The 27,316-nt window shown below is 40.1% G+C and overlaps 1 protein-coding gene across 2 annotated transcripts in view; it reads right to left on the bottom strand.

Moving 5' to 3' along the window:
• Positions 1-27,316, bottom strand: part of SOCS6 (suppressor of cytokine signaling 6) — a 106,558-nt gene that overhangs the window by 50,959 nt on the left and 28,283 nt on the right. The gene's annotated exons all lie outside the window — the stretch shown is intronic.

The following is a 27,316-nucleotide window of genomic DNA, read 5'->3' as shown; positions in this document are numbered from 1 at the left end:
CCCGGGGGTGGGAGTGGGGTGGGGTGATTTCTTGCTTTCTGTCTCTCTGTCTCTCTCTGTCTTTTTGGCAAGTGTATGTGCTCTATAGCAAAAACCTCTCTAAAAAAAAAAAAAAAAAAAAACTGGGGGAACCAGCAGGTTGCGCTTGGGGGAACCAGCAGTTAGCGTAATGGTTATGTCGCTGGACTCCCACGTAGTCAACCGCAGTTCGCGTTCCGGACCCGGTGGCTTAAAACTCATGCTGGGCGCGTGTGCGTGTGTGCTCAAGATCCCAAGAGAAGAATGGAGGAGAAGGGATTGCGGCATGACCATCCCCCCGGGGGGTGATTTCTCACTTTCTGTCTCTATGTCTCTCTCTGTCTGTCTGGCGAGCGCACGCGCCCTATAGCGAAAACCTCTCCAAAAAAAAAAAAAAATTGGATTGGGCTTGTAAAAAGTCTAAAATGAGAGAATTTGTTACCACCTGATGATTGCCTGGAAAAGTAAAGGGGACTGACCAGGGATTATGTTGAAGAGCAAGGACATTTATATCTTTATATCTACAGAACACTTTTGATAGGACAGAGTAGAGGGTAATGTTTCTTTATCAGCAATGGCTGAGTTTACATACAGGAATTTCATAGTACTGCATACAGTGAACTATGTTCTTTTTGATTAAATGAGAAAAAAAGAAAAATAAATATACTAATCATATTGATAAAAAACAAGCTTTTTTCTTCATTCATTCACCAATATATATTGAGAATCTCTTAGTATTTGGCACTGAGAATACAGGTCATGTTTTATGGACATCACTGGAGATGACTGTAATGGTTTGATTTTATAGGTCAACTTGACCAGCCAAGGAGTACACGTATTATTTTGGGTGTGACGGTGAAGATGTTTCTGGAAGAGATTAACATTTGAATTGGTAGGCTGAGTAAAGCAGATTGCTCTCCCTTATGTGAGTGAGCATCATTCAGTCAATCCAAGACCTGAACACAGCACAATAGTTGAATAAGAGGGAATTATTGATGCCTGCCTGTGCCAGAACTTTGGGATGTTTGTCCTGGCTTTGGGCTTGCACTCACATGGAAACATTGGCTCTTTCTGAGTCTTATGCCTGCCAGATTGGACCTTACACCATCAGCTCTCCTGGGTCTTCATCTTGCCAATCATAGCGCTTCGTACCTGCCAGCCTCCATAATAATATGAACCAGTCTATTTTTTTTTTACATATATAAAAACTCTCTCTCTCTCTCTGTATACACACACATACACACACACACACACACACACACACACACATTTTTTTTCCATACACATACACATCCTACTGGTTCTGTTTCTCTAAAGACCCCTTACTAATGCAATGACACTGCAATGAAATCAAATAGACGTGAGTGGTAAATACTACCAAAGTATATAGTAAGCAGATGTAACCTAGTCAGAGAAGGTTACTCTATAGAAATACATGTGGATATGGCTTTGGGCTAGAAAATAGATTGGAGGGAGCCAAGAGCAAAAACAGAAAGCTACAAGTTACTGTCTGAGTGCAGGCGAGATGAGTGTTACTGAACAACGGTCGTTATTATGGGGTTAGAAGATATTTGGTGCCTTGGATTGATGGCATGGTTATGGAATAGATATCAGGGACAGGGAGAGGGAAGAGGTAAGGCTGAGTCCAGGGATTTACTCACGTGTAACTCGGTACGTGGTGGTCCCTCATTAAGAAAGAGGATGCTCAGGGCCGAGTACCACAGTGATTAAGGCACTAGATTCCCGCATGGTCGAGTGTGGTTCAAATCATGGACCTAGACGCTTGCTTTCTCATTTGTCCTATCTTTCTCTCTCTGTTTCTCTCTGCTCAAATTGAAATTAATTAATTAATTAATTAAGTTAAATAAATAATTCTTTAAAAATAAGGAAAGAGGATGATGGCATTAAAGGTCTAAATATCATGATCTTGCCTGGTTGAATTTAAGTGCCTTTGCCTTATCTAGGTGAAATATTAAATAGGCAGTTGATTAGAAGTTAATAAAATATAGAATAGTGTAGAATGCTGTTTTGTTCTAATAACATCAATTAAAGGGAAAGATAGCTGATTATCTGAATGAAAATACTTAGCTTTGAGGAAAGGAGAATTGAAAATCATGGAAAGTAAAAATTATCATAATAGGGCAAAGTTCTGAGTTCTTTCACATCAAAAAAAGCCCTAAATGCTTTATATTAGTGAATATGTTATATTGTGAAGTCTAGGTGTTATTATTCTTATTTGAGAGCCAGATTTCAAGATGGTCTCCGATGATCCCCACTTTCTGGTATTCATGCTCATAACATGCCTTCCTGCCATGAGGAGAGCTGGCTTGTGTAACTAATAGAATGTTGCAGAAGGGATCAAATGTGACTGCCGAGACTAGATCATAAGAAACTGTGGTTTTTGTTAGGGTGCTCTCTGTGATATGTTGGGGTGGCCTTGTTCGCGGGCTGTGAAAGAATTCACAAACTCATACAGAGAGTGGATAGACAAGAATTTATTCCCTTTGCAAAGGCAGGAAAAGGGCCAGATGTGAAGAGTTGCCCCAAAGGGTAGGGGCAAGGAGCTTTGACTGGGACTTACAGAAAGCCGGAGGGCTATGGATGGGTAATTAGCATGATCCACCTGATGGTCCTTGGGTTGTTTTGTTGTTATCTCTGGATGTCATATCTTGCTGCCACAGTCTGTGATGTGTTCTGTCTTTAGTTCTGGTGCAAACTGTAGACAGATACTACAATCTTTATGTGTGAAGGCAAAAACGTAGAATACGAGGTCAGCCATCTTCAATGAAGTCAAGAAAGGACCAACTAATTTGGAAAGAAAAAGGGAGGAGGAGCAAGAGTGTCCGAGGCACCTGGAGATTTATGAGCCTCCCCATTAAGGCACCAATGTAACCTTGAGTCAACCCAGTGCCAGGGAGACACAGAGACTTAGTGAACTCCTTCCAATGCCTTAAGGAGCTTGGGAGACCTTTAACCCTCTGAGCTTCCATCTTGCACCCTGGAATTGCCCATTTTGGAGGAAGCCCATCACCATCTTGTGAGGAAGCTCAAGCAGCCCACAAAGGACTCCAAGAAGTGAGGAACTCCTTGGACTTCTCCTTCCAACAGCAAGCATCACAGGAATAAGCCGCCATGGGAGTTCTTTAAGTGACTGTGGCCAGCCCACCACAACTGCAGCTTCAGAAGATACCCAAAATCAGAACCACTCTGCTAAGCTGCTTCTGAGTTCATAACCCAAAGACACTAAGATGATACATATTAATTACTTAAGCTGCTTAGTTTGGGGATGATTTGTTATGGAGTAGTAGATAAATCAAATACCTCACTTTATATGTAAAGAAAATTAGTCACAGAGGATTAAAAACTTGCCCAGTAGCTGAAAGTGGCAAAACCAGGATTTCAACTCACATGGTCTGCTTTAGCATTCCTCACTAACCATTACACACTGTGTCTTGACCACTTGAAGAAAGTGAGGCATGATGTTGAGCATGGGAGTGAAGAGTGTTTCTAAGTGGCCAGTAAGCACACTAGTGTGCCCATTTGTAGTATTTATTTATTAAGGTATTTTAAATAAATTTTTTCTTCTTCTTCTTTTTTTTTTTTTAAGAGGTTTTGGTAAAGGGTGTGTGCGATTGCCAAACAGACAGAGAGGAACAGAGAGACGGAAAAAGAGAAATCATCCTTTGGGGGAGGGGGGTGGCCATGCCGCAATCCCTTCTCCTTCATTCTCCTCTTGGGATCTTGGGCATGCATGCACATGCACCCAGTGTGAGTTTAAGCACCGGGTCTAGAACTTGAACCATGGCTGACTACATGGGAGTCCAGAGACATAGCCACTATGCCAACTGCTGGTCCCAATAGATTTATTCTTAAGAGTAGTTTTAATTTTACAGCAAAATTAACCAGAATATGCTTACTACTTTTACCACCAAGTCATTGTATGCACTTGACTTGTTTAGAAGCTAGCAATAAATTATTATTTCTTAGTAAAGATGTCTTTGTGCTCTTGTCATTAAAGTATTTTGGGAGACACATTATTCTTACACAGATTAAGCTCCTTGCTCTGCTATAACCTAGATTATCTTTTTTTTCATTGTCAAAGGGTGTGTGTCCTTGCTCAGAGAGAGAGAGAAAGAGATAAAAGAGGGAGAGAGAGAAACCACCTGCCAATGGGGTGTGATTTGGCTGCAAACCCTTTTCCTCTATTTTCCCTCCTGTCAAGACTTTTGCGTGTGTATGTACAGGCACCTGGTGAGTTTTTCAAGCTGCTGGGACCAGAATGCAAACCATAGTCAGCCATGTGGTATCCAGCTCCCAAAGCACAGGCTTACTCACTGTGCTATGGGGCTGGCTTTCATCTGAATTATTAAAATTTCATTGGTGATAGACTGAGTGTTTAAATAACTTAATGAAGCAGTAACATTTTGAGAAAAGAAATTCAACATTCACTTGTGAGGGTTCAATATATAACCTGCTCAATTCTTACCCCTATGTCTTCATAAATAGAAACTCCATACTCTAGTCCTATTCTTGTTCTAATCTATTTCTCTTACTTTCCCTTTCCCATGGACATCTGAATAATCCCCTTGCCATTTCCCTAGTAACCATATTGTAGGAAAGAAACGATCCAGCAATTACATTTGCAAAAACGGAGGACAAGCCAGCTGGTGGAGTGACGTTTTAGGTGGCTAGATCCCACCTGGCCAACTGCACAGTTTGAGTCCCTGACCTGACGACTTGAAAAACACAGAGTGTGTGTTCGTATATCTAAAACCCAAAGAAGAGAATGGAGAAGAAGGGATTGCAGCATGACTACCTTTCCTGTGGGATGCTTTCTCACTTTTCCTCTCTCTCCAGTGAGCTTATGCGCCCTATAGAAAAAGAAAAGGGCGAGGGTGGCAAGTCAGTCTTTAATGCCATCCCTTCCTTGAACCTCATGAGCAAGATCAGCTGGGGTAACTCTACGGCAGAGTTAACTTTTAGCTTTATATCTACCATCGTAACAAAACATAAATGCTAAATTGGTCATTTTGTATCTTTCTCTCTCTCTTCATTAGCCCAAGGTCGTCATTATGAAAAAGCATGACTTCAAGTGAAATGAGACTCAGAGTAGAACAGGCCATACCCAAGGTCTGCCTTGTAGTGTAGGGGTTAATCTCTATGCATAGGATGCCAGATCCCACATGACTGACCATGAGTTTGAGTCCTGGCCTTAACAGGTGCATGCACACATATGCCCCAAATCCTGACAAGATGGAGAAAGGAGGAGAAAGGATTGTGGCATGATAACGCTCCATTGGGGGTGCTTTCTCTCTCTCTCTCTTGTAAGTACACGTGTGATTAGGTTTTTGCCACAGGGCATGTACACTTGTCAGAAATAGAAAAAGAGAGGGAGAAAGACAGAGACAGAGAAACAGTGAGAGTGAGAGTGAGAAATCACACCTGGGGGAATGGCTGTGCTGCAATCCCTTCTCCTCCATACTCCTCTTGGGATTTTAGGCACACATACACATCCTCCTGGCACGATTTTCAAGTCACTAGGTCTAGAACTCAAATCATGGTCAACCATGTGAGAATCCAGCATCTTAACCACCACATCACCTGTTGACCTCTCCAAAGTTTTTTAAATAAGTATTTTTTAAAAAATAGAATAGGCTGTGCACAAGCTTAAGAAAAGCACTTAGCAAGAGATGATTGTTAATTATCAAAATAAATATCTATAAATACCGCCGTATTACATTTCATTGACCTAGAGTGTATGTTTCCTTGCAAAGCAAACTAACGTCTATTAAAAATAGACAATGAACACAGTTTTGACCAAAATTTTCTGTCATAGTTTTCTAATAGATTTTCACTTAAAAATATTGCTACATCTATGTCAACCCAGGAAAAATCTGGCAACCCTAGGATTTAACTTGAAAACATAAAGCAATAAAGACAGACCTACGGATTTATTCAGGGAAGATCAGTGCGATTCAGATTTCCTGGTGTTGTTGACTATTTTCAGGTCCAATTTTGTTTGAAAATAATTCTCCTGGGAATCTCAGAGTAAACAAATGTAGTCTAATCCCTTCGCTCCTTTTCGGAGGCCTGCCTCACTGGATTCCTGGCAGGTTATTGCTGTAAATACAGTAGCTCTCAGCTGCGTTGCTGATTAGTATTGAGTGGCAACCAGTAAACATTTTGTTCCCTACCATGGCTGGAATATATTTAGTCTATTTAATAGCCAGCTGGTACAGAGCACTAGGGTTCGCTCTTATTTTTTATTTATTTATTTTGCTACAGGATGTATAAGCGAGCTTGAAAAAGTGAGAGAGAGAGAAAGAGAAAGGAAGTGAGAAAGCGCCCCCGGGGGGCATGGCCACACAGCAGTCTCCATTCTCCTCTCAGGGTTCTCAGCAAACATGCACACACAGCATGTTTTTCAGGCTGCCTGGTCCAGGACTTCACGCGCACAGTCGCCCACATGGGATCTAGCCACCTTAACCACCACGCCACTGGCTGACCCTAAGGTTAGCTTTTGGGCCAGCTCAGTGCAGGCCTCCCACAAGCATAGACATTGAGGACCCTGTCTAGGGTAGACCTGAGAAGATTTGTACCTTGGCCCTCAGGTCTCTTGGTGCTCCCTTGAGCAGGGCCAAGATCTCATGGATTTTACTTCTGCTATTACACCAATACATAGTAGAAGTTCTAAATTTCAAATCTGTACTTGAACATGGCAAAGACTGTTTGCCCTAATAGCTTTAAAGCAGTTGTAACAAAACACAGAACTTGGACATTTCTTGTGAGATGAAATACATTTCCTTCCTGTTTTCTAGAACTTATTGCTTCTTGGTTATTCTACACTCTGGCGTAATTTGTTCTTTGGAAAGAGGAGGTGGGAACCTATGTAGTAAAAATTAACATATTGTTGAGATCAGCAGTTGGTGTAATGGTTTTATTACTGAGCTCCCAATAGTGAGCACGGTTCGAGTCCGGGACCCGGGTGGCTTAACATTTATGCCGAGTATGTGTGTGAGCCCAAGATCTCAAGAGGAGAATGGAGTAGAAGGGATTGTGGCATGGTCATTCCCCCTGGGGGGGGGGGGTGGTGATTTCTCACTTTTTGTCTCTTTGTCTCTGTCTCTCTGGTGAGTGCACATGCCCTATAATAAAATCTCTCTCTCTCAAAAAAAAAAAAAATAACATACTGTCATACAAGTTTAAAGTACCACTAATTATAGGAAATACTGTTGATAAATGTTTTACTATTAGTGCTACACATTTAGAATGATCCATTGTCTCCAAACATTTTGGTTGAATTTGTATTCTATTTTATCTTTTAAATCAGGAAACAGAAAAATCCAAAAGTATTTTTCTCCCTAATTTTATTTATATCATACAGTCTCTTATATCAGATACTTTTAAATCAATTACCTGTTTCTTTTAAAAGCCATTTTGTAAATCAGAATTGTTACAAGAATGAAGTGTTCCTAAGTAATTGCTCCAAGGGAAGAAGAAAAATTTCAAATTATTTTACATGAATTCATATTTTAAAAGAAAAGATCAGAGCTTTCTTGTTAATTTGTTAACTACTTGAAAATAATAGTAGACAAAATTTTTATGACTCCTTTCAGTATATTAAACCCGTGATAACAGACACATTGAAACTGACATTCAGGAGCTAGACGGTGCGGCACAGTGGGGAAAAGACATGCTTGCTGAGGCTAATGCACATGGGAACTTTTTTTTTTTGTCTTTTTTTGGAGGGTTTTTTTTTTTTTTTTTTCCTTGCTGTAGGGCGCTTGCACTCACTGGACAAACAGAGAGAGACATAGAGACAGAAAGCAAGAAATCACCCCCTGGGGGGATGGCCATACCACAATTCCTTCTCCTCCATTCTCCTCTCGGGATCTTGGGCACGCACGCACATGCGCCCGGCGTGAGTTTAAGCCACTGGGTCCAAGACTCGCACCACGGTCTACTACATGGGAGTCCAGCGACACAGCCATTACGCTAACTGCTGGTCCCACATGGGAACATTTTAAGTTCGAGTCTGGAGATCTTTCTGAGTATACCAGTCAGGCGTATGTCCCTGACCTGGGGCTGGCTGCGGTTGGAGGTGGGTCGTAGTGTTAATTCTCTGTTGGGATTACACTGCCCTTTCTCTCTGTGTCTCTCTCACTCATGGAAGAAAACAATAAATATACTTTTAAAAAAATAAATTGACATTAAGTTCTTATTAGTTGATACGAATAGCTCAAGTAAGTTATAGAAATGTTTGAAAGAGTTCTCTATTTTGAATGTTTCTCTCAAAAAGTAGTTGATATTTCTCCAAGAGTAATTCACTTTATCTATGTTATAATAAAAAGCCATAACACCTAGGAAGAAGCTAAATAATGAATTTCTTTCAGAGAGTGTGAATTAAAAATGCAGCTCTGTAAAATATCTCCTGCTTATCTAAGCCTCTCTGAGTTTGTAAGATTCTTCATCATATGCCAGCATTAAAAATTTCTTGTTGATGGAAATATAGCCAGAATATCAAAAACATCACTTAATGACTATTCAATAAATAGAAAACCCCATCATACACACACACACACACCCCTCATAAAAAGGCCATAGATGTTCAATAATTATGTCTCATTTCATGAGTATTTGCAAGATGTTTCAAACACAATAGTTAGTATATCTCAGGAAACTGGTTTCATTTTAATTCTGGTTAAAATCCCTGAGTGAATTTCTAGAAAAAATATCCCTAAAGCCTGGCACCTGCTAGTTTTGTGGATTGTGACCAGCACAGTTGCAGGGTCCCCGGCAGTCAGAAGGATTCCACAGCTGTGAGCTGGCGCTCTGCGTCAAAATGAATTTTGCTGTCAAGCCCATTACCTGAGGGAGGATGCTCTGGGGGGCCTGGTCCTCACTCCCATGTGCTCCAGCTGCCCCAGGCAGGAGCTCAGTCACCTGTACCCAGGCCCACCGGCTCTTCCCTCTGGCCCCTGCCCCTGGTGCACTGGCTGTGGGCTCAGGACACCTATCAGAAGCCTATGTCCACAGAATCTTGTGTGAGGGTGAGGCGCAGGGAGAGGCTCACCCTACCCTCTTTCCAGGTATCAGAATTCCCTGGGTGGTCGCAGGCGTCCAGTGAGTAGGGTCGAGAACCCGTGGGGAGGGGAGATGCTACTGGACTTCAGCCTCTGGCCAGGGCAGGGTGGTGGGTTGGGTGAGTGGAGATGGGCGATCTGGAGTGAGAGCCAACCTGGTGAGCTCAAGCCTACCAAGTAACGGAGAGGGGGTTGCCGGGGTCTGCACCTGCTCACCAGTACCCTGGTGTGGGAAACACCCTTCCCAGGGAAGGACAAGCCTCTCTTGAGTACTTCCGTCTTTCCTGAGAATTAGTCAGCCTTAGTAATATTTACAAAATCCTATCGGTGACTACATTTTCCAGTGGAATCAACAATAGTCATTTTAAAAACATACGCGCTCAGTGCTGACGGGTGGCTTGGTGGTTAGCGGCGCTGGATTCCCACGTGGCCAGTGACTGTTTGAGTCTCAGATCTGGAGTCTTGCTTTTTTCCTTTCCCTTTCTATCTCTCTCTGGTCAAAGAAATGGAATTAAATAAATAATTCTTTTTTTTTTTTTTTTAAAGTGCTCACGAAAGGGGCCATTGTAGTTTGGACTGATCACTTGCAATGCTTATTCTCCACCTCCCACTCAAATCAGTCCTTTCCAGGGCCGGCCTGTATTTTAGGAGCCTGCCCTCGCCCCCCTCACTGGGTGTCCTTGCCGGCTGGTGTCCACGGACTCAGTAATGTTGGTCCACGTGTGTGTGGAAAACCGGGAACACGAAGAATTCGGGGTGTTTGGTCCCCTTTGCTCCCTCCTTGCCAGTACGGTCTGGTCAGAGCAGTCTTCCTTTCTGTAAGTCTGTTGCGATCCCCCTCTGTCATCTGCCCGTTGCTCCATGGGACCGGTCTGCCTCTGGTCACTTGTGGTAGCGGCTTCCCACTGCTGGCTGGCCACAGGTGCCTCATGATTTGTGATAGCTTAAGTCTGCTCACTGCTCTGTGAATGGTCCGTTCCCTAAGCTGCCCTTGGTTAAACGCTTTGGGTCTGCCTTCTGGTTCTGCCAGCTCTCTGAGTGACGGAGCACCTTTCTTTATAGGAGTGGCTCTAATTCAGGCCGCATCTTGGAGGCTTTCTATTGGAGCATGCACTGGAGAGCCTTGCTGTCAGCTTTTTTTTTTTTAAAGTGCTCACGAAAGGGGCCATTGTAGTTTGGACTGATCACTTGCAATGCTTATTCTCCACCTCCCACTCAAATCAGTCCTTTCCAGGGCCGGCCTGTATTTTAGGAGCCTGCCCTCGCCCCCCTCACTGGGTGTCCTTGCCGGCTGGTGTCCACGGACTCAGTAATGTTGGTCCACGTGTGTGTGGAAAACCGGGAACACGAAGAATTCGGGGTGTTTGGTCCCCTTTGCTCCCTCCTTGCCAGTACGGTCTGGTCAGAGCAGTCTTCCTTTCTGTAAGTCTGTTGCGATCCCCCTCTGTCATCTGCCCGTTGCTCCATGGGACCGGTCTGCCTCTGGTCACTTGTGGTAGCGGCTTCCCACTGCTGGCTGGCCACAGGTGCCTCATGATTTGTGATAGCTTAAGTCTGCTCACTGCTCTGTGAATGGTCCGTTCCCTAAGCTGCCCTTGGTTAAACGCTTTGGGTCTGCCTTCTGGTTCTGCCAGCTCTCTGAGTGACGGAGCACCTTTCTTTATAGGAGTGGCTCTAATTCAGGCCGCATCTTGGAGGCTTTCTATTGGAGCATGCACTGGAGAGCCTTGCTGTCAGCTCCTTTCCTTGTTAATCTGTAAGCCTACTCTGGGCCCTGGCAAGATGCTAACTTGGACAGGCTGGACAACATTTCCCGGAATTGTCTTCTATGTTTTTTTTTTTCTTAGTTAGGGCCAGTCACAAAGACATTTGAAAGGGAATGTTAGAACAGCATTTTGGTTTGGAAGGGCAGTGCAGACATCAGGTATGGGGGCAGCTAGTGCTTGTTGTCATTACCTGCTGGCTCACATGGCCACGGAGGCCAAACCTGGGCCTGCAGCTGCTCCATCGCCCCCGGATCCTCTGTGAGCATCTCTGATGCCTGCGTCAGGTGTGTGTTAGCTGCAAGATGAAAAGAACCAGTGTCTCCTGCAGGACGCCCACATCGTCAGCGTTGGGGGTGACGAGACTCACAGGGTCTGGTGCCCCTCTGTGGCCCCAGCTCTGCCTGTGTGTTCTGGTTTCCTTTACTCGCTTTCATGTTCAATCCATCTTCCATTCCTCCCAGCCCGCAAACGGAAGGTCCAACACCAGACAGAAAGGTGACAGTCTCACAGAAGGGAACCTAATTAATTCCCACGATTGTTAGGACAGCCCTTATAAGACATGGCATTAGTATAAACAGAATATATAGAGTGGTTCTGTGTCTCCCATCAAACCCTGACACACACCATCATTCTTTTAACTTCCCGTATGCACATTAGATGTTTAAATACTGTGTTATTAGTCTTTCTTCTTTATTAATACCATTTCAACTATAATTTCACAGCCTCATTACCTTCTAAGTATCTTTACCTTCTAAGATAACACTCGGAAATCATATTCTCTTTGAGAACATAATTAACTAATTAATGTCAATCTAGATGCGTGCTTGGAGGCCATTAGCATCCCCACAGAGGCTATGCTTTGGAAATTAAACCAGAATTCAAATGAGCCATTTTTGTTATTTCTCAGACTATTGTGCTATAGTTATTAGGATTTTTGTGAAAACATTCAAAAAGCATTAACTTACCATTTTAAATGACCTATGGATTTCACTTACCCATATTAATCGCATTCTTTTTTCTCATTTTTATAACACTTTTTTTACTCTCTTATTTTTCCTCCTTAGTTATATGGATGTCTAAACTGTCAGAAAGTGGGAGTTATTCGCCCTTTCATTAAATTACTCTAGTAAGCAGTCTTCATTCATTCTAGTGCTTATTGGTGGAAGATAAAGACTTTCTTCCCCGGGCCAATAAAACACACCTGGGTCAGTAAAACCCACAGGAGTCTATTTCTAATCATAACATTCTCTGTACAGAAAACATCTTTATTTTCTCCATATACATATTTTTATATTTGAAACCCATTACTATATCATCCATAGCCTATGTGCATGTGGGTATGAATGAAAGGGTACTAATGAATCTAATTTTTAAAAAATATTCCAGAAAGGGCTGCATTTCTATTTTCTTTCTTAGTTTGAAATTTTTTCTTCTAAGTTAAGACCCTAATGTCTACAGTATATTCATTGTCTGATATCCATCTCTGATAGAAAATGTAACACAATATTAGTGACTGATATTCAGAATAAATTACATCAGGATTTTCTTTACTAAGAACGTCCGCTTTTGTGGATCATGTAATATTGTGAATTATATACAAATGTTTTTACATTCAAATGAGAAAAATTTATTCCCACAAAGGTAAGTGAACGGTATATGAGCCATATATCTAAGAATCACCAGACATTTATTTATTACAAAAAAGTAATGTAAGAGAAAAAAAAGTAAGCTTAAAAAAACTAAAATTTTAATTTGTCAATGAAATTAATTTATTGGGATAAAACAATTATTTGGAAAGCAATTATACTCCCAAAGCTTTTTATATTTGCCAGCCTGAAAAATATTTACTGTAACCATTGAAATGAGACTTTCTTTGCTATGTGAACTTCCTCATAAATCTCATAAATAAGAACATTCATATTAATATGAACATGCATTACCTTATTTAATTAAATGCCATCCACACTGGAACTCATCAATCTGAGAGGGATAATGGACTTGGATGGTTAGACAGTTAGACCATTCCAGAAGCTAGGCCGAGATTTTCTTCTCATTTAAAAAATCATTTTCTAAATCAAATATATATATATATATATAGATATATATCTATATCTATATGTATATATATATATATGTATATATGTGTGTGTGTGTGTGTATCGGCACACTGTTAATTTTAGGTAAAATATGTTTATTTTTAAAAGAACGGTCAGGGGACCTGGACAATGTTTTACTTCACTGATTTTTATCTTTGTACCGTAGCTCAGTACAAACAGATGAAAAGCAGGGTTAGTAATTTCCAAGCTAGAGCTAAGTTCGTAATTAATATAGAGTTTGTTTATTAATAGATGGGCTTGAGGAGGAACAGAGAAATGATTTCCTAGGGAGATCATCTGAAACTAGCCTCAAACTTTGCATAGCAGAGTATTTTTATATACTTTACTGCTAGCACATTTATTTTATTTGGTATATATTCCATAACTCTCTAAACTATAGACTAGCATGATGAACAAGAATACTATGTTATATAGATTTAAAAATGTATCTTAATTACAGAGATTTTTTAAAAAAAAATCACTGAAAAGCACTGTTTTGTTTTCAATGTGGAAGAAAGGGAAGGAATCACTTGCTTTATACATTTTATCCCTTGCTTAGTGTAATAATTACTGGACTTTTCAGAAAAAGATTGATATTTCAAAAGAAGATGAAAATTACCAAGTAATAATTAGACAGAGGTCCTAGTGGAATTCCATGAAATAAAGAAAAGGTCAAATGCTCATTTTTTTTCTCCAAGAAAATAGTCATTAAATTATCCTCTTTTAAATAGAATTGATAATACCAGTTTTTCAACTGATGTAAATTGACTTTAATATTTTTTATTTTGTGACATTGAAACAACTTTTCCACATACTATAATACTGAGCATATTATTTTTCTTAGACATCAAACATTCTACTTTATATTTACCATGAATTTTAAGCTGCCAGGTCCAGGACTCAAACCACAGTCAAATGTGTGGGAGTCCAACAATCTAACCATTACACCATCTGCTGGTCCCAATATTTTTTTTCTTTTTTTTTTTTTTTAAGAATTACTTATTTAATTTTATTTATTATTATTTTAAAATTTAATTTGTTGTAGAGCAGAGAGAGATGACAGCGAGACAGGGAAAGTGAAAAAGCTAGTTGTCAGGTCAGGGACTTGAACCACGGTCGGTCATGTGGGAGTCCATTACCTTAACCATCATACTACCTGCTGGTGCAACTGTCTTAATATCTTAAGCAGGGCAAATTCTGAGTATATATATAAATTTTAACCACATACATCATTCTGTTGGTCTTCATGAACTCACAAGAGAAGTTTGGGGAATTGTATAGGTACTATAGACTGATTTTCCCACATTCTAAGGCAAAGATGATTTTGTTTTAAGTCTAGTAGAATGAATTACAAGAAATACCTTTTTAATGGTCTAAGTTTATACAAAAATGGTCATTGAACTTTTTCTCACTCATATTTTAAATTTATGAAATAATCCCACTTAGATTCCACTGTGTTTATTTTTACTTCAGACATGACTACATGCTAGACATTTCACACAGACCAATCTGTCTTCAAGGTTGTCTGCCATGAAATTACTGATTGATTCCTTTGGATGGACCCTGTTAACTTACTTCTCCTCTCCCTGTTTAGATAGATTTATAGACCTATCAAACATCACATAAAGCCAGTTACACTGAAATGTTATTTAACGAGGCTTCACAGTCAGTGTTACAAACTAATGATGTTAAAATTTTAAAAGCAAATTTGGAGAACAAACCTGACTTGAACATTTTATCCTTTAAAAAAATTGCAAATTCTCTAAAATAATTGGAACTTGTTAAAATATATATAAAAATTAAACTTAATACAGTACATGGAAAACTTAAATAAGAGGTTTGGGGAGCAAGCATGCTTATTGCCATTTATTATATTTACAGGTCTCCACAAAATTGGCCCATGCTCAGAGAGCAGTAGAAATTTAGAAAATTTTTAAAAAGAAAGCATTATAATTCAATATATGAATTTAATGCAATGTTTCCTAAACCTATTTTGTTTCCATTTTTCCAAAACAGCTGCTTTTGTTACGTAGCTGAATGAATTGCTCGATACTCCGCAGTTTATAAAGTCCTTGAAAAGGAAGCCAAGATCACCAGACTATGCCGTGGTTTCGCCAAAAACATGTGATGCTGCACCAGCTCTCTTTTTTTCAGATGTGTGACTGGAGGGGTACGCTGTAGACTCAGGGTATCTGGACTTCAGCAAGGCATTAACAAGGTCTTTTGTGCAATATCTTTGAAGACTGGGGAAAGAAATGTTAGCTAGAGGCAAGGACAGTTTGATAGATGGAACCCCGGATGAATGATCATAATCAAGAAATGTCAAAATGATCATAATCAAGGGCAAGCTCCATCCTTGACCTTTTGCTGCTCAAATTTATTAAGAACTTGGATGAAAATATGAAGCCCCTCAGATTTATCACTAGCATAAAAGCTGAGTAGCAGAAAGACCTGGACATTTCGGTTGAATGTACTAAAATAGGACTGAACACAGTAAGTTCTTGACGCTTGTTCTAAAGAAAGAAAAAAGTAAACAAGTGTGACTGGATAAAGTTTAGCTCAGCTCTTTTAGTGCAAATACAAGTCAACTGTAAAAAGCAACTCTTTAGTACAACTGCACTGCTCTTTAGCTGCATTACTGTTTTATGAGAATGGCCAGAGTGAAGAAGGTCATTGTCTCAATCTGTTCAGACCTCACTTGAAAAATTATAGTTTCCATGTGCATTTGTAGCTTATTTAAAAAAAGGGGACCAGAATGATAAACAAAATTAGGAGACAAGAAGACTGAGGAAATCCAGAATCCAGGCTTCAACACATTTGAAGGACAGCCACAAAAAGGATTAAACTTGTGCATAGTTCAAAGGATAACAGAGACCATCCTGTTAAAGAAAAGGAACAACTAGCTCTTTGTCCAAATCAACGTTAGCTTAGAAATGTAGAAGGATTGATGGAATCAGAAAGCTACCATTTTGCAACTGACATTAAAATAATTGACCCAGACAGGGATAATCAATGGATGCTAAAACCAATAAGAAAAAGTTGTTAAGAAATAGGATAGTCACATACTGTCAAAACATTAACCCACAGATTACAATCGTCATAGCTGGTTTTGGAACCACGACTTAGTTGTAATGTGACTGATTCATTAGAGAAAAATTTGAACATAATACAAATTTTATGCTTCTCTATTCCTGATTTAATACACAAGAATCATCCTTGTGACACTAACTCATAGAAAGTTGGATCTTCTCAGGAGAAAGCACCCTCTTTATATAGTGCTTATGTATTTCTTAATCATTTAACATGTGTACAATTTTGTGGGTGCTCCTATCTTTTTATTTATTTTTTTAATGTGTAATTGACAAAGATTTTATCTGTTCCTCTAAACTGATTTTCTAACCTCCTAAAGCCCTGGGGCTTTTATTTTGCAATTTTGCCTACCCGATGATTTTTAGTACCACGTTTGCTGAATTATAGCAGACTCACATTTGCTAACCACAAAGTTGAAGATTAAAAATACCCATAACAGGGTGATTGTGCCGTCTTTCCATCTTTGCCAATGTGGAATGGTGAATAATATTCTGACATTATGTACCTTCGATAGAATGCAATATAAAGTGCACACATAACCTATAAAACAGCCAGAAATGTGCCAATAGAACCTAATCTAGTTTTTATACCTAAACAAATTGGGAAAAAAGACTTATATATTCACATTCAAGATTTGCACAGAATTTTTTTAAAGGTTTTTGCCATATGGTGCATGCACTCACCAGATAGAGAGAGAGACAGTGATAGGGAAAGTGAGAAATCACCCCAAGGGGGAATGGCCATGCTGCAATTCCTTCTCCTCCATTCTCTTCCTGGGATTTTGGGCACACACGTACATATGCCCAGTGTGAATAGTACAGAATTTTTAACCAGCACAAATATGACTTCTTTATATACATATATAGGACCAGCAGATGGCATAATGGCTACATCACTGGACTCCCATGTAGTTGACTGAGATTCGAGTCCCAGACCTGGTGGCTTAAACTCACGCCGGATGCGTGTACATGTGTGCCCAAGATCCTAAGAGGGGAATGAAGGAGAAAGGATTGCAGCATGGCCATCTCCCCAGGGGGTGATTTCTCGCTTTCTGTCTCTCTTCCTCTTTCTGTCTTTCTGGCAAGTGCACACACCCTGTAGCAAAAACCTCTCCTATATATATATATATGTGTGTGTATATATATATATATGTGTGTGTGTGTGTGTGGTGTGTGTGTGTGTGTGTGTATATATATATATATATATATATATATATATATTTGCTATAGGGCCTGTGTAATAGCCGGAGAGACAGAGAGAAAGTGAGAAAATACTCCCAGGTTCATTTCTTTCTTTTCTATTCTCCTCTTGAGATCTTGGATATGCAGGAGATATTGATAATGACATTTTCTAGTTAAATATCATTTTTATAGTCTACTCCTTTTTGAAATGTCCATGTAAATTTTTTTTTGTGATATATATTTAAATTTGTTTACTGGAGAAGAATATAGACTAATTATGGCCATGGACATGCATGCGAACCATCTGGCATGTTTTTCAAGCCAGCAGGTACAGGTCTTAAACCATGCGATCAGCCATGTTGGATCCAGCTGACTTAACTACCATGCCACCTGCTAGTCCCAATGATTACATTTAATTTCAAAAAAAAAAAATTAAAATAAAACCAGTTTTGAAAAATAATTTTGTAGAAAATTGGAGAAATTTAAAAATAAATTGGATCTGAGATGATAACAGGCATTATTGATTTTCCTAGGGCACATGCACTTGCTGGAGAGAGACCAAGAGAAAGTGAGAAATTACCCCCCTAGAGAGGATGGCCACCTGGCATCCTTTCTTCTCCACTGTCCTCTCACAATCTTTGGAATGCACGCACATGCACCCAGAGTGATTTTATAATATAACATGTGCCCTGTGGGTATTCACATAGTATTCTTTCAAAAAATTTTTTTAAATATAGTGATCAATAGCTAAAGATGTCAATAAAAATAACATTAAAACATTAATGGAAGGGTTGAGCAGGAGATATTGACAATGACATTTTCCAGTTAAATATCATTTTTATAGTCTACTTTCTGAAATGTCCATGTAAATTTATATATATATATATATATGTGTGTGTGTGTGTGTGTGTGTGTGTGTGTGTGTATATATTTGTTTACTGGAAAAGAATATAGACTAATTACTGCCAAATCAATATTAAAGTGCCTGGTATTAGAAAATACAGCACCTCTTCCAGAAATTGCATTGGAAGGCAGGGAAGCATAGAAATGATTTATTTATATGCCGCCTAAGATGATGAAGTGACTTACAAAGGTGAGAAGGGTATTCTCAGGAACTATAGCATTTGTGCCACAAAAAATGAGCAAATATTTTTCAGAAACAATTTGTTAAAGTAAAATAAATACAAAATCTATGACTAAACTTGTACAAGATACTGATTCGAAGGGAAGAACTTTGAAGTATTTAGGCCTGCTGATCTCAGCCCCCTCTGCTTCTGAATAAGATACCTTCCTACTGAATGAGTTTATGTTGGAGGAGCTACTGTTGTAAAAAATTTTTTCTAAGTAAAATCAATTTTAAGTTTTTAACAAAACGGGCTTTTTATATAGCAGAAAAGATTGTCATTAAGGAAGAATACGGTTTTGTGGCATCTATTATTGAAGTCTGATTTTACACATGCTTTAGCTTTAGGGCCAAGTGTGATAAGCTGTAATCACACAACCGTCACCTGTGAGTTCATTCTGCCTTTCAAGTATTTATAAAGACATTTGTTTTATATTTTTGCTTCTATTCAAATCAACGGCCTTTTATGTTTGTTCTCTCAATGGAAAGAGCACATTTTATTTGCATCAACCTGGGACCATTTACATATAAGGTTATTTCTCATGCTTGAAAATCAGTGACCAATATATGAAAATTACAAGGCATAGCTGATCCTGCAGGTCAGTGGTTAAGGGAGCCAGATCCCACATGGCTGATCACGGTTTGAATCCTGGCCCTTGCAGCTTGAAAAACATACCAGGTATGTGTGTATGTGTGCACAAAGTCTTGATGGGAAGGAGCAATGGAGGAAAAAGGATTGTGGTATGACCACACTCCGTGGGGAGGGTGGTGTTTCTCTCTCTCCAGTGATGGATGGCATGCACTCTCTGGCAATAAAAAAAAAGAAAAAAAAAAGATTAAGACAAATTATTACATTCTAATATGTTTACTGAGAATGAAACTTTCTTACAATGCATTTGACATCTGCCTCATAAAACCATAAACCAGAGAAAAATGAATTTTTATGGAGAATAGAAGTGAGGAAAGACCAAGGACCAGCCCTGGGTTCACCATACTGCTGGCGTGAATAGGAAGGAAGGCGTGGAAAGCAGGGCTGGGTTCAAAAGCACACCACAGAGAAAGGCCACAGCTGAGGCTGCCATTTGCTTGCCGAGCTGAAGGCCAGGGCGATAAGAACAAAGAAGAAGGGGACTAGCAGTTGGCATAATGGCTATGTCTCTGGATTCCCATGTAGCCGACTGTGGTTCAAGCCAAGGACCTGGTAGCTTAAACTCATGCCAGGCATGTGTCCATGCGTGGCCAAGATCCTGAGAAGAGACTGGAGAAGGAATTATGGCATGGCCGTCCCCACGGGGGGATGGGGGGTGATTTCTTGCTTTCTGTCTCTCTGTCTCTCTCTGTCTTTCTGGCAAGCGCACACGCCCTATAGCAAAAACCTCTCCAAAAAATAAAAAATAAAATAAAATAATAGTGAAGGAGATGATGAGGCGACAGCATCACAAAGACTGTGAGAACAAGTGTATCTCATGCCTTGAAGAATGGAAAGATCTTAGGAACACTGTCGATAGTTCTGATCTATTCTTTTTAAAGTACTAAATGACTGATCTCTTATTCCCTAAAATCTATGACTCTTGGGACTTTGACATCTTAGCTATAAATTACAGCTGGCCAATGTTAGAGTGTCTTGATTTTGATGCATCCTCAGATCACAAAAATATTGGTCATTTGTCTTAAAATGGCCTGTTGTTGGAGAGGTGCAGGAGGAAACAGAAAAGTTGATTCATTTTTGGCTCACTTCTCTTCCCCACTGCTTACTGCTACCTTGGGCAGCACACACTCTTGCTCCATACTCTTCCCAAATTCTTAAAGCAGAGAGGAAGCTATTCCCCTCTGCCTCTTTGTGACCTTTCTTTCTCCCCCAGGGAGCCTTGGTAATTTAGCTAACTAGATTTCAGCTGGACAAAATTGATGGTTAGGAAGAGAAGGAAGCACATAATGTGATTATGTGTGCGCCAAGACTTCCTCGTAATAGCCCTGTGTGCCCAATTCCCCTAAGGAGATGCCTTGCTATTGTATAATCCAAGAGCATTTTATCATTATACAACCACATATTCCTCTTCCTGTTCAAAATTCACTGATTTACTTAACTAACAGTGTCATTTAAACCCATATATCATTTCTCACCATTAATCAGCTATTCATGAGTTTTGTCCACCTCTGAAGTATGTTCATCAGGAAAAATAGCCTCTATTTGCATTTTAATTGACCAGTGTACAATGGTATCTGATAATACAATAGTGTTTTATGGTAAAGTAGGAGCTTATGTTTAGTAGGATATAAATGATCTTTATCTTACAGTTTTCTCTTCTGGTGGGATTTACATAAAGGCACTAAAGTAAAAACTAGGGATTGTTTATATGATAACTAATTTTATCAAGAGCTATACAACGACGGTTCTCAGATAAAATATAGGAGGCCCCATTAAATTTGAAATTCAGATTAAACAATTATTTTTGTGTCGTATAAATATGTCTCAGATACTGTATACACATATAAAAATACTTGTTATTTTCTGAGATTCAAATTTAATTGTGTGCTCTAAATTTTTATTTACTACATCTGGCAAACCTTCATACATACAAAGACAAAACAATCACATAATTACCTACTATTAACACAGGTTTTCGGTATTACTGTGAATACCTCTTAGAAGTATGTTCCTTGGTGATTCTGAAAATAATTCCATTATTATAATTAAGTCTTATACCAGTTCTTTATGTAGCATAAACAGCCTTGTCTATATAATCTTGAATAACTGTACAGATAGGAACCAGGAAACAGTATTGATTTTCACTTTTGAGCTTGCTGTTGAGGTAATCAGGTTATATCCTTTCCATTTTTCATTGTATAAAGCTGTGTCATATTTATTAGCTAATTTCATTTCTAACAGGTAATACAAACACAATTATTTTATTTTGTTTATTTATTTATTTGTTTATTTATTACCATGGGCATGTGTGTGCTCACCAGAGAAACTCAGAGTGAGAAATGAGGCCCCTGGGGGGATGGCCACATGACAATCCCTTCCCCTCCATTCTCCTCTCAGGATTTTGGGCACACACACACCCAGCATAGCTTTTAAGCCACCAGATTCAGGACTCAAAACGTGGTTGGCCACATGGGAATCTAGCACTTCTACCATCACACCCTCTGGTCCCCATGCACTGAATTTTACATAAACTAAGTCTTCAAGAAATATTTGTTTCATTGATTTTTGCAACATTTTTTCTCTCTTGGAAGAATTAAAAACTAAATACCCTGGGCTAGCCAGTGGCATGGTAGTCAAGTCAGCTGGATTACCCGTGGCCCACTGTGCAGTTCGGGTCTCAGACCCGATGGCCTGAAAACACAGCAGGAGCATATGCATGCATGTGTGAACTCCCAAGAGGAGAATGGAGAAGGAGGGAGTGCAACATGGCCACCCCTCTGGGGATGTGTGTGATTTCTCATTTTTCCTCTTTCTCTTCCTGGCAAGCACACACACCCTATAGTAAAACTAAAATACAAACAAACAAACACAAAACAAACCAAATATCCTCTCAGTCAGTTCATGTCTCTACCTTAGAAGAAAAATAAATACCCCAAAATAAAGATCATGAATATTTGTTCCCCAAAGCAATCAGCTGGTCATCTTCAATTTTAAAACACATTCTTTTCTTTATTCCTCATAGAGCATGTGCATGCACTTGAGGAGAGAAAGAGAGGGAGAGAAAGAGAAAGCATCCCTCCAAAGGAAACCTGGTCATCCCCCTTCCTCCAGTTCTCCATCCCATTAACGTCCTGGTCTTGTGCCTACTGGGCACGTAGCCAGGATTCAAAAACAGTCCGCCACGTGGGATCCAGTCTCCTCTCCACAGCTCTTAACTGCTCTGCTATGGGGCTAGCCCCATCCATATTTTTAATTCTCATTTTTCTTGACTTTAAGGGAAATGTATTATTTGGTTGTCGGGAAAGTCGTGGCAAGTTTTTGCATCGAAAAGTAGGTCATGATTTTCCTTACAAACCCATGGATTTTTATTGCTGCTGTATCAACTCACACAAACGTAATGACTTAAAAACAACCCAGATTTATCCTCTCACAGTTCTGGGTGTCAGAAGTCTGAAAGGAGTCTTTCTGAGCTAAAATCAGGGTGTCAGTGGGCTGGTTCCTTCTGGAGGCCCCAGGAGGAGTCCAGTTCTTTGCTCTTGTCCATTTGTAGAGGCCACCTGTGAGCTCTGACTCACAGCCCTTTCCCCTTCATATCAATCCAACCTTTGTCTCCATCATCCCATCCCCGACTCCGTCTGATTACCCAGCTCCCTCTTAGGAGGACGTTTGACGTTTGTGACCATGTTGGATTCATTAGATAAACCAGGATAATCGCTCCCTCTCAAGATCCCTAACCACATCTGCAGTCTCTTTTACCACGTAAAGTAACATTCACAGGTTCTGGGAATTAGGGTGTGAATCTTTGTGAGGGACATTATTCAGCCTACCACAGAAAGGGACTGGCAGATTCAAACTTGTTATATAGTTCCACATATGTACTATAGATAATGCAATAATTAAAAAAATAATTACACACAGCTTACATTTGCATAGTGCTAGTATTTTTAAAAAGAAATTACTTAATTTTATTATTATTGTTTTGCTTGTTTTTTGTTATAGGGCACATACACTCATGAGAGAGGGAGAAGGAGAAAGAGAGAGAGAGAGAGAGTAAGCTGCCAGGTTCAGGACTCATGCCATGGTCAGCCATGTAGGAGTCTAGCACCCCAACCACCATGCCATCTGCTGGCCCCATGTCAGTATTTTTTTAAAGGTGGTGTTTTTCAGTTAAATGAACTAATTCAAATTCTATGATACAGAGAAGATAGGTATTGTTTTACTGCTTTTCATATGCTTCTTAATAATCATAATAGCTAACATTTCTGAGTGTTTACTGGTCAATGTATGCTAGACATATGCTGGGAATATTCTATTTCCTATAGTCTTTAGAAATACCCTGGCCAGGTTCTATGTTTCCCATTTCTAAATGACTATAATGAAGTATATAGAGATTAAGTGATTAAGCAACAATTACTAAAATACTAACTTTTCTTTCTTTCTTTTTTAGTATTTCCTTCACTATAGAACTTTATGCACATTATCCCATTTAATCCTTTCAAAACTCCAATGAGTAGATAATGTTGTCAGTGCTCACATTTTAGAGGAGGGTATGTAATGGGCCCAAGGCCTCGCAGGTTATAAGTGGCAGAGCCATGATGTGCCCCTGGGTCTACTGGATCCTGGGGTCACTTCTCTCTTGAGTAAGGGACTCACTGTGGTTGTGTGGTTAATATGTACCAGAACTGAAGTCACAACAAACAGTGCCTGTCTCCTAGGGCATTGCTCTTTAAACTCAACGCCATCAGCGTGATGGGGTAGGTGGAATTCCAATGTAGCCTTTGCCCTCGGAGGCTCCGGCTCTGTCGTCAATCAAGGCAAGGCCCAAGCCTTGACATAGTGTAAAAGCTGCCCCGGCAATTTGAAAGCGTGGCCAGGGCTGGAAACCACAACCATGGAGGACAGATCCTAACCTCCCAGGAAGAGCACCCTATGTCTGTAGGAAAAACAGAAAGATAAGCAAATTACTCTAGAGGTTAATTAGGTACCCTTGAAACTGGCCAGCAGGGGGTTCGCCACATCCCATGGATGCTTTGCAGGAGGTGGCAGCAGCCTGTAAAAATGACTAACCTTCTCTGGTGAATGGCTATGAACGAGATTCTCTGAAAAGTCAAAATCATATCAATATAATCTGTAGTGATTCTGATAAGAGAATGGCTGGAAAGTCCCCCAAACTGTGGGTGTCAGAATGTCCTTTCAGTGAGCTGAAAACAATGTTAACACAAGGATAAAAGGGGATCTAATCAAGAATAACTTTAGGGTACGCTCGACCTGTATAGATATTGTTAGAAGGCCAATACCCAGAATGTCTTAGATTGTGACAAGTCTGGACGAAGAGAGAGAGAGAGAGAGGGAGAGAGAGAGAGAGAGAGAGAGAGAGATTAGTGATAAGAGAAGCAAGACTTTTAAATAGCACAGGTTGAAACATCAGAAAACCTCCTTTTAAAAAATCTGCTAAAATTTGTATGTATATTTTTCTCTCTCATTAGGATGATACTCTGATCAGAAAAGATTGAACAAATATGCAAAATCAAAATTTTAGAGAAAATTTAGACTCTAGCTGTGTTCACTTCACCCTCTGAACAAACTAAAGTCTTTTTTACTTTTTTTTTTTAATTGGCTCAAGTGAGACAGTGAGAAACAGGGAGATAGGTGGGGGAGGAGGGAGACACCCCCAAGTGAGGCATGGCCACATTACAATCTTTCCTCTAGGTTTTGTTTTCCAAGCTGCTGAGGTTAGGATTCAAACTGCAGTTGGCCATGTGGGATCCAGTTTCTTTAACTACTAGGCCACAGGGCTGGAGGAAGTTGAACTCCTTTGAATACCCAGTCAACAGACTTTTTTTTTTTTTTTTTAAGTGTATGTGCCCCCAAGCTGTCTTCCAGTGACAAAGCACTCGGTCTCCTTCCATCTCCTCCCGCTCTGCCTCCACCGTGGGGGTCCCGGTCTAGTGGTCATGAGACAATTGAGTACATGGTAGCAATGCTGACATCCTCTTGTGGCTTCAGGGTGAAAACAGAAATAGAAATCTGGAGATGTGTTAATACTGTCATCCCAAGAGCGTAATGGAAAATCAACTTCAGACCTGCACAGTTGGTGCGGATCTCTGCTGTTTCAGCAGCCTCGGCCACACTGTTCCAGCGGTTCTCCCCAGCACGCCAGGTGTGTCCAGTGACAGACGAGGTGCAGGAGCGGTGCATTTCGCTTCCCTCCCTTCTGGTTGGGTTCAGGCCAGGTTTACACTTCTGGGTTGGAAATCATCCTTCCTCAAAAATGTTATGGCTTTAAGTTCATTGTATTCAAGCTATTCTAGTTTCTTTCTGGAAACAGTAACCTATTTTTTTTTTTCCATATGGAATCCTTTAATCCCCCTTGTTCTAAAAATTTACAAAGACATTCTTCGATACTGGTCCTTTCCCATCCTTTGTATTATACCATTGGTAGGGATTTTTATCCTGAAAATGTCTACCGTTCAGTTTGGTGGGGGATGTTTCTGTACTATAGCTTTGATCTTTCTTTCTCTATTTTTTCTCTGTTCCCTGTTTCTGAAACTCCTCCCAATGGAGTTTTCCTCTTCTGGACTTAACTTTCATATCCTTCTCACTTTTCTATCTCTTTGCCTTTTAATTCCGCTTTCTGGGAGGTATCTGCAACTTTACCGTCCAGTCCTTCTATTGCATGTTTTATTTCTGCTAACATAATACTAGCTTCCCAGAGCTGTTTTTCTTCTGTGAAAGCTCCCCACCCCCTTGTATACGATTGGCTCGTTTCAAGAAGGAAATACACTTTCTTGTAACTGACAATGCTTCTCTCTTCATATCTGTCTATCTATATGTATGTATGTATGTATGTATGTATGTTTCCTTCTGCTTCCTGAGCTTTCTCTGTCCCTGGAAGTTTCTTTTTTCTACTTCTTTGTTTCCGTTCTTTCATGTCTGGGTTTCTTCAAATGTTCAATGATCCCTCCCGGGCTGTTTCTATTTTGGAACGAGCCTCTGAGAGGCTGATCTTCAGGCTCTGTGTGTTTGGGTAGTGCTTGTCTTGTGAGTGTCATGAAGGGGTATTGTGACACAGGACTATCTTTAGGCTGCTTTTCTTTTTTGAATGGTCAGTTTCCTTAGAAGAAACACATGGCTGGCTGCATGCTCGAGAATGAAACAGGGGACGCACTTTTCGTAATGAGACGTCCAGTTATGCCCTCTTTTCAGTGGGGGGAAAGTGCCATCTGTCTCCCACCACAATCCTGCCAAAAAAGCTTTTGCCTGTGCCAGCAATCTCTAGGCCAGAGCCCCTCTAATTTGGTGTATTGAAGAATAAGCCTCCAAATCTTTGTCATAGATTAAGTGTTGAAACAAATTTTTTTACAGCTGTAGAATGATGATAGGCATCATTACTCATTGTTACTCAAGTAACTGAAAATAGCGTGCGCACATTCTACTGCACACACTCCCTACGTGCTTCGTTCAATGAAACCTCCGAGAGGCCTTTGTCTTGGACTGAGCCCCTGCACTAGGCCCCAGCAGACTGGATTACACCAGGACACAGCCACTCATGCTAGGTGCCACATATCGAACTAAACTCAGCGATGAACCCGTTTTCCACAAGCACACTTAGAGCAACCAGTCAGGGGCCAGGTCCCCCTGAGCTGCCAAGACAAGGAAGTCCCCTCTGCTTTCACTCTGTTAGGGAAGTCATTCTGAAACACCCAATTCACTTTTTGTTCTTGGTTCTGCTTTCCTCAGTCTTTGGCTGCCTTATATAAAGACCACCCTCTGCATGGGTCACTGGTTGCTTTTCTATTTCATAGATGTGACACCGACAGATTAAGGAATCAGTAATATAAGCTAATAGGATCATTTAACTCACTTAGCTAAGATTTTTTTTTTTTTTTGACAATTCATACAGGCATACACAATATCTGGAAAGACACGTCGGAAAGTTAACAGGGATTTTTCTCTAGGAAATGGTCTATGGGGAGTAGGAAAGAATCAGGGACTTCTCATTTTTAATTTTTACAGTTCTCTGCTTTGCTGTCCAACGACCACGTGTAACTTTATAATGGATTTTAGAAAGAGCCCCCAATGCAGTTCTGATGCCCAGCTAAACTTGGACCCCCGGTCACTCTTCCTGTCAGTCTTCCCTCTCATCAAAACACTGGCATGACAGTTATCGCGAAAGCTGCGTGGCCAGATGAAAAGATTCTACAGAAACTTCTTTTAGGATGCTGTGGGAAGGTGAGCATGGCAAAAAGGAAATGGCAAACTTGAATTTGTTTTATTGAATGCATTTCTGGCATAAAGATATCTGAGTGC

This window comes from Tupaia chinensis, unplaced genomic scaffold (genome assembly GCF_000334495.1).
Source record: "Tupaia chinensis unplaced genomic scaffold, TupChi_1.0 Scaffold000206_1, whole genome shotgun sequence".
In the NCBI taxonomy this organism is placed as follows: Eukaryota; Metazoa; Chordata; class Mammalia; order Scandentia; family Tupaiidae; genus Tupaia; species Tupaia belangeri.
Note: the sequence above shows the minus strand (reverse complement) of the source record. Positions and strands in the feature narration are given on the sequence as shown.